Raw genomic sequence first — 8,466 nt, 5'->3', positions numbered from 1 at the left:
CCAGAAGTAATGGAGTCTAAACAAGTTAAGCATATTTGTCCTAATGTTAATATATCCTGTTTTAGCAGAAAAAGCAATAACACAGCATGGTGTTGAAACAGCCTCAAGCACCAGATTTCTCTGGGCTCATGATCCTGGTTCAATTATTCACTAGCAGTGTGACCCAATTTGTCAAATGGGCATTGATTAAAATAATGCATGTAAAATGCCTGTCAGATAGCAAATGAGTAATACATGTTCATTCAAAATTCCTGTTTCAGGAGCAAAGTAAGAACAGAGCAAAGGCAGACAGAGATTTTTTTTTTTCCCCAGCCTTTTCTTTCTAAAGGCTGTTTAGTTTTGGAACATCAAATCCTCTTGGTTTCTGTGTCCCCACTTCACACCCCCCACCTCCCCACCCCGCCCCAGCCTCCTCCTGGCCCAACAACCACTTCAACTAAATTTTCTGCTGCAATGGTAAAGAAGCCACAGAATTGCAGCTTATGAGTAAGAGAGAGTTCTTTGCCCTTTGAACTCAAAATTCCTGAGCTCAGGGGTTTCCAGCCTTTTCACCACTAAGAACGCTTTCAGTTATTTTTCCTCAAAAGTTTCGGAGGACTTGTGTACACAATAAAACTGCATTAATTAACTAATAATTGCTTTGCTTTCTTTTAAAAAAGTGAATCCAAAGTCCTATATAAGAGTCAGTACAAGCTTCTGCTCAGCCTGAGCCTACTGGCATTGCCTTGTTGTGTGTTAGGATTTTAGCTGAAAGCAAAGTAGCTGTGAGGGACTCCAGAAAGCCTGGGGAAAGGTTAAACATGATTAACATTGGGTATTTATTAATAATGAAAACAGCACAAAGGCCCCTATCACTATTGAGGACCTGGTACCTGAACCCCAAGTTTTAAACCACTGGCTCACTGATGGAAAGGACTTAGGATACTATCTTTTTATTTTTTATTTTATTTTTTTTTTAGAAGAGAGAGCACAGAGGAATGAGCAAGGGGCTTATGATTCTCAGGATTCTCAGTCCAAAGTGGGGCTTGATCCCAGAACACTGGGATCATGACCTGAGCCAAAATCAAGAGTTGGATTCTCAACCAACTGAGCCACCCAGATGCCCCAATGTCATTTTTTTAAATGTTTATTTATTTTTGACAGAGAGAGCTCAAACAGGTGAGGGGCAGAGAGAGAGGGGCAGAGGATCTGAAGAATGGTTCTGTGCTGAGAACACAGCCTGGTGCTGGGCTTGAACTCACAAACCCCAAGATCACTACCTGAGCTGAAGCTGGACACTCAACTAAGCCACGCAGACACCCCATAAATATTTTTTTAATTTAATTTTTAAAGTGATCTCTACACCCAACGTGGGGCTTGAACTCACAACCGTGAGACCAAGAGTCACACGCTCCACCCACTGAGCCAGCCAGGTGCCTCTAGATAATGTCATTTTTAAAAAGAGGAGGGGGAGCCTGACTGGCTCAGTGGGTAGAGCATGTGACTCTTGATCTCAGGATTGTGAGTTCAAGCCCCGCATTGGGTGTGGAGCCTACTTTAAAAAAATAATAAAAACTAAAATAAGAAGAGGAGAGTAAACCAGTAAGAGAGAAAGGCACTTTGTAACTATTAAATACAACTTACATACTTAGGAAATGCCAGGTGCTAAGCACAGGTAGGGAGTAAAGGGGAATTTTGCAAGTGGTTAAGATTGTGTGGGTTGTAATAAAAATTTTTATAGATTTTTATTTATAGAAATCTGATTCTTGACTGAGGGCGGTGATTAAGTTCCCCACTGCAAGATAGATATCACTTACTCTAGGCAGCTTGCCTTCCTTTTTTCTGTCATTCCTCCATGCTTTTATCCACTGTGGCATTTATGATGCTGTGGACTACTGGAGGTTAGAGATGGTATCTTTCTATCTTGGAAACCCAATCCCTCAGACAGGGTTTGGCCCAGAGCTGCTCAATCAATGCTTGTTGAATGAACAGGAAATAGCAGAAGGAGCAGACAGAAATATTTCTCAGTTTTGTTTTGTTTTTAAGTTTGTTTGTTTAATTGTTGATAGAGAGCAAATTGGGAAAGAGAGAGAAAGGGAGACAGAGGATCCGAAGTGGGTTCTGCGCTGATAGCGCAGGTGATGCAGGGCTTGAACTCAACCTCTGGATCATGACCTGAGCTGAAGTCGGACACTTAACTGACTGAACCACCCAGGTGCCCCACTTCTCAGTTCTAAGTTGCATATTCAGGTCCTTTCTGAGGGGGATGGAAGGAGCCAACATTTATGAGCATCTATTATGTAGATGTGTATTATGTAGGTTGTGCTACGGACATTCTATTAACTTCATTGTAATTAACACTCAAAATATCTCCCTCAAAATTAGACATTATTATTTCTATTTTTGCGTACGAGGAAATAGGATCTGACAGGTAACTTGCCCAGGGTCCCAGGTAGTGAGTGAAAGAAACCAGATTAAAATTCAACTTTATCTGACATCAAAGTCTGTGTTCTCAACTCTCTCACAAAACCCAAATGGCAGGGTTTCATAAAGACCTGGAGAACTGAATCTGTCCCTGGCTGGCTCTGCCTGCCTCATGTCCTGGAGGCTTGGGGACTCTCATTTCGTCTGTGTGTCTCTGCAGAATGGCTTTCTCTGCGCTGCTTGTACACCTTCCAACATGGCCTCTGAGACCTGGGCAATTCAGGCCCCCAGAAGAAAATGACGAGCAATACTGTGCGTCCAATTCCAGGTCACCTGCCAAGAGACTCCACTGGCCACAGAACAAGAAGCCCTCGCCATGAGCTGAAGGCTGAAGGTCCTGTTGGTCTGCCGGTGGCTCAGGGGTGGCTGTGGGACCAGGAGGTATCAGGGAGCCAAGCAGTCTATGGGATGTGCGGTCACTGTGCCAGGCAGAGCGTGGGGTCTTTGCTTTGGTCTTGTCTGGAAGCCCCTGGCTGGAGTCTAGCCTCTTGGGTACATCATCCCACAGACCCAGGGGTTCTTCCAAAGTATAAGACTGTTCTCACTGTACTTAGAAGTTACACCCCTCCACACCCCTCCCAGGCTTGAATCCTGCTCAATTTCTATCTCTCTAAGATACTCCCCTCCAGAACACCGAAATATTATCTTTGACCACAGGCTTTAACCAAAGGTGAGAAGACTGGTTGTTTTCAAATTGTTTTTGGAATTACCCATAAATCCGGACGTTCTGTGAAGCCAGGGGAAGTTTTATCCAGCCCTCCAAGATGCGTGTCTGAGGTTACTACTTTCCTTCCTGGCCCAAGGGAGATGTTAGAGGTGCTTTGAAAAAGCTTGACCCCTTACTAACTACACATCCTTAGGCATTCAAAACCATCTACAGTTGGTTACCAAACCCTCATACTCTTTTCTTTCTTCTTTTCTTCCTCTCCTCTCCTCTCCCCTTTCTTTCTTTCTTTCTTTCTTTCTTTCTTTCTTTCTTTCTTTCTTTCTTTCTTTCTTTCTTTCTTTCTTTCTTTCTTTTCTTTCTTTCTTTCTTTCTTTCTTTCTTTCTTTCTTTCTTTCTTTCTTTCTTTCTTGCGTTTTTGTTTCTACAACTTTATCAAGGTATAATTGACAACTGCACACATTTAAAATGAATTTTGACATAAGTATATATCCTGTGAAACCTTCCCTCCACTCAAGGTGACACATATACATCACCTCTAAAGGTTTTATCCCTCCCCTGCCTCATTTCTTCAACTGAATCCTGCTCTGCAAGCAGGCTGGTCCTCTCCAGAATGGGCCTCCCCACCTCGCCCCCCAAGTCTTCCCTTCATCCTGCAACCTTCCCTGCCACTACTAGGCCTCTGTTACCATTTCCCTTGTCAGGAAAGCTCCTCCCAGTGCCCTCCCACTATAACCAGGTGGGATTTATCTTAGGAATACAACAGTGGTTCAACATATGAAAATTAATCAGTATAATTCATCATGTTACTAGAACGAAGGGGAAAAAGCCCAACAGTCATCTCAATTGATGCCAGAAAAGGCATTTGACAAAATCCAACACCTATTACGATAAAACCTGTCAGAACAATAACACTAGAACTTCCTCAACATGATAAAAGACATTCATGAAAAACCCACAGATAACGATATTTGATGGCAAGACTGAAAGCTTTCTTTTATGATCAGGAACAAGACACGGATGCTGTCTTTCACCAGTGCCATTCATCACAGTATTAGAAGTTCTAGCCAGAGTAATTAGATGAGAAAAAGAAACAATAGGCACCCAAATTGGAAAAGAGTAAAACTATATCTATTTAAGCAGGACATGATCCTAAATAGAGAAAATCCTAAAGAAGCCACAAGAAAACTACTAGAGCTAATGAATGAATTCAGCAAAATTTCAGCTTACAAGATCAACAAACAAAAAGTTAGTTGTTTCTGTGGGGTGCCTGGGTGGCTCAGTCTGACTCTTGGTTTTGGCTCAGGTCATGATCTCATGGTTTGCGAGTTCAAGCCCTGTGTCGGGCTCTGTGCTGCTGGTGTGGAGCCTGCTTGGAAGTGTCTCTCTCTCCCCTCCCTGCTAGTGCTTTCTCTCTCCCATTCCCTCTCAAAATAAATAAATAAAACTTAAAAAAATTAGTTGTTTCTATACACCAGCAATAAACAATCTGAAGAACAAATTAAGGAAGCAATTCCAGGGGCCCTTGGGTGGCTCAGTCAGTTAAGCATCTGACTTCAGCTCAATTCACGATCTCACTGTTTGGGGGTTTGAGCCACACGTCAGGCTGTGTGCTGACAGCTCAGAGCCTAGAGCCTATTTCAGATTCTGTGTCTCCCTCTCTCTCTGCCCTCCCCCGCTTGCACTCTCTCTTTCTCAAAAATAAACAAACATTAAAAAAAATTTAAAAAGCAATTCCAATAACAATGACATCTGAAAGAATATATCTTACACTGAAAACTATTAAGCCTGCTGAAAGAAATTAAATAAGACCCAAATAAATGGAAAGGCATCTGATGTTCATAGACAGGAATACATAATGTTGTTAAGATGTCAACACTACCCAAAACAATCTAAAGATCCAACATAATTTCTTCCACAGTTCATTATTCAAACTTCCAGTAACTTTTTAAGAAATAGAAAAACCAATCCTCAAATGCATTTGGAATTGCAAGGTATCCCAAATAGACAAAACAATCTTGAAAAAGAAAAAAGTTAAGGACTCATAGTCCAGATTTGAAAACTTACTGGAAAGCTAAAAGAATCAAAACAGCGTGGTATGCGGAAAGGACAGATATACAGACTAAGGGAATTGAGTCCAGAAATAAACCTTCACATGTACAGCCAACTGATTTTAAGTTTATTTATTTATTTTCAGAGAGGGAGAGAATGAGTGGAGGAGGGGCAGAGACAGAGAGGGAGAGAGTGAATCCCAAGCAGTCTCTGTGCTGTCAGTGCAGAGCCTGACACAGGGCTCAATCCCATGAATTGCAAGATCATGACCTGAACTGAAATCAGGCACTTAACCAACTGCACCACTCAAGAGCCCACAGCCAACTGATTTTTGACAAGGGTGCTAAGTCCATTCAATGAGGGCAAGATAGTTGTTTCAACAGCTGGTGCTTGTATAAGTGGATTACTACATGCAAAAGAATGAAGTTTAACCTTTATCTCACATCAATATATAAAAATTTACTCAAAATGGATTAATGACTGGGGTAACTGGGTGGCTCAGTCAGTTAAGCAGCCAACTTCGGTTCAGGTCATGATCTCATGGTTCGTGAGTTTGAGCCCCACATCAGGCTCTCTGATGTCAGCACAGAGCCCGTTTCACATCCTCTGTCCCCTTCTTTCAGTGCCTCTCCCCCACTCTCTCTCTCTCTCACACACACACACACACACACACACACACTCTCTCTCTCTCTCTCTCTCTCTCTCTCAAAAATAAATAAATATTTAAAAAATGGATTAAGGGGGGGCGCCTGGGTGGCTTAGTCGGTTAAGCATCCGACTTTTGCTTAGGTCATGATCTTGTGGTTTGTGGGTTCAAGCCCCGCATCGGGCTCTGTGCTGACTGCCAGCTCAGAGCCTGGAGCCTATTTCAGAGTCTGTGTCTCCCTCTCTCTCTGACCCTCCCCTGCTCACGCTGTCTCTCTCTCTCTCTCTCCTAGAAAAAAAAATATTTTTAAAAAAATGGATTAAGGGACCTAAATATAAGAGCTGTAACCATAAAACTCTTAGAAGAAAACATGGGAGTAAATCTTCATGACCTTGGATTTGGCAGTGGAATTTTTCTTATTAGGTAATGCCCAATGTGGTGCTTGAGCAACATCAAAAGTATGAGCAACAAAAACAACAATAATAAAAAACTGAACTTCATCAAAACTGAAAATATTTTGTGCATCAAAGGACACTATCAAGAAAGTGAAAATACAGGGGCGCCTGGGTGGCTTAGTCGGTTAAGCGTCCGACTTTCGCTTAGGTCATGATCTCGCGGTTCGTGGTTTCGAGCCCCGCGTCGGGCTCTGTGCTGACTGCCAGCTCAGAGCCTGGAGCCTGTTTCAGAGTCTATGACTCCCTCTCTCTCTGACCCTCCCCTGCTCACGCTGTCTCTCTCTCCTAGAAATAAATAAAACATTTAAAAAAAAAAAAAAAAGAAAGTGAAAATACAATCTACAGAAGGGAGAAAATATAGTCAACTCTTGTTCCCCCTGCAATAGTTCTAGAAAGTCACCATGAACACTGAGTTAGTGAATACTGAACAAATGCTCCTACGGTTAAGAACCTGGGAGCTTCTGATCATAACCTTTTCATAAACTGATCAATACATAACTTTTATGTGCTTTTCTGTTTAAACATACCTTATTTAAGATACATTGTTAATTTATTAACATTGAACTCTCAGCCAACAGCCCTATAATTCATGCCTGAATAAAACTTGCCTAACATGTATTTTCTCCATAAGGCATTCACAGCCTTCTTGCATTTACAAACACCAGATAGCACATCAGCACTACACTTAGGGGTCATTTTAAACAGTGAAATCACCAACAAAAGACGCAGATGTACTTAAAAAGTGGCACTGATACAAAAAAGGATGATTCCTTATAATCTGAGAGCTGAAATAAGAGGCAAAGCATCACTTTTTTTTTTTTTAGCCTCACATGGGAACATGAAGATTAGCAACTCAAATGTTTTGCCACCATTCACATGTGCGTGGGTGAGCACAAAAATGCCGTGAATATTTATTTTGGGGTTATAAATAAATTTTAGTGAGTTGTCAAATTTCTATATACAGAATCTGTGGATAATGATAATTGACTGTATTTGCAAATCATGTCTCTGGTAAGGGTGTAACATCTAAAATATACAAAGAACTCCTAAAACTCAACAGGAAGCAACTCAATTACAAACTTGGCAAAAAAACTGCAATACACATTTCTCCAAAGAAAATATCCAAATGGTCAATAACCAGATACAAGATGCTGAACATCATTAGTCATTAGAGAAAGGCAAATCACAACCACAAGACACCACTTCATACCTACTAGGACAGTAATAATAATTTTAAAAACTGAAAATAAAAGGTGTTGGTGAGGATATGGAGAACCAGGAACCCTTCCTTGTACATTGCTGGTGGAATGCAAAATGGTTACAGGCACTGTGGAAAACAGTTTGTCACTGTGGAAAAGCGTGATAATTCCTCAAAAAATTAAACATAGAATTACTCTGATTCACCAATTCCACCCCTAGATATACATCTGAAAGAACTTAAAAGAGACTCTGAGGGGCGCCTGGGTGGCTTAGTCAGTTAAGCGTCTGACTCGCTTAGGTCATGATCTCGCAGTTCGTGGGTTCGAGCCCCGCGTTGGGCTCTGTGCTGACAGCCAGCTCAGAGCCTGGAGCCTGTTTCAGTCTGTGACTCCCTCTCTCTCTGACCCTCCCCTGCTCACACTCTCTATCTCTCCTAGAAATAAAATAAATAAATAAATAAAAATTAAAAGTCTTAGATCTGCATTTAAAAAAAAAAAAAGAGAGACTCAGATACTTTTATGCCAATGTTTAGTACAGCATTTTTCTAGCCAAAAGGTAGAAGAAACAACCCGTGTCTATCCATCAATTCTGATAAAATATAATTGAGAATTGTTGTATCACTGTGTTGTATACTTTAAACTAATGTAACATCATGTGGCAACTATACTCAAATAAAACAAAAAGTGAAGCCAGAGGGCTACAGGTATTGTTAGGAAAAAAAAAAAATTGTGGCACACCGCCCCCCCTCCCCACAACACTGAAATATTATTCAGCTGTAAAAAGGAACAAAGTTCTGATACATACTGCAACATGAATTAACTTTGATAACATTATGATAAATGAAATAAGTCAAATATAAAAAGACAAGTATTGTATGATTCCACTTATTTGAAATATCAAGAATAGGCAACTTCATAGAAGCAGAAAGTAGGTTTGAAGGTTCCCAGGGGCTGGGGGGAGGGGAGAATGCAGAGCTATTGCTTAAT

The sequence above is a fragment of the Hyaena hyaena genome, unplaced genomic scaffold (assembly GCF_003009895.1).
Source record: "Hyaena hyaena isolate Hyena2069 unplaced genomic scaffold, ASM300989v1 scaffold_62, whole genome shotgun sequence".
In the NCBI taxonomy this organism is placed as follows: Eukaryota; Metazoa; Chordata; class Mammalia; order Carnivora; family Hyaenidae; genus Hyaena; species Hyaena hyaena.
Note: the sequence above shows the minus strand (reverse complement) of the source record.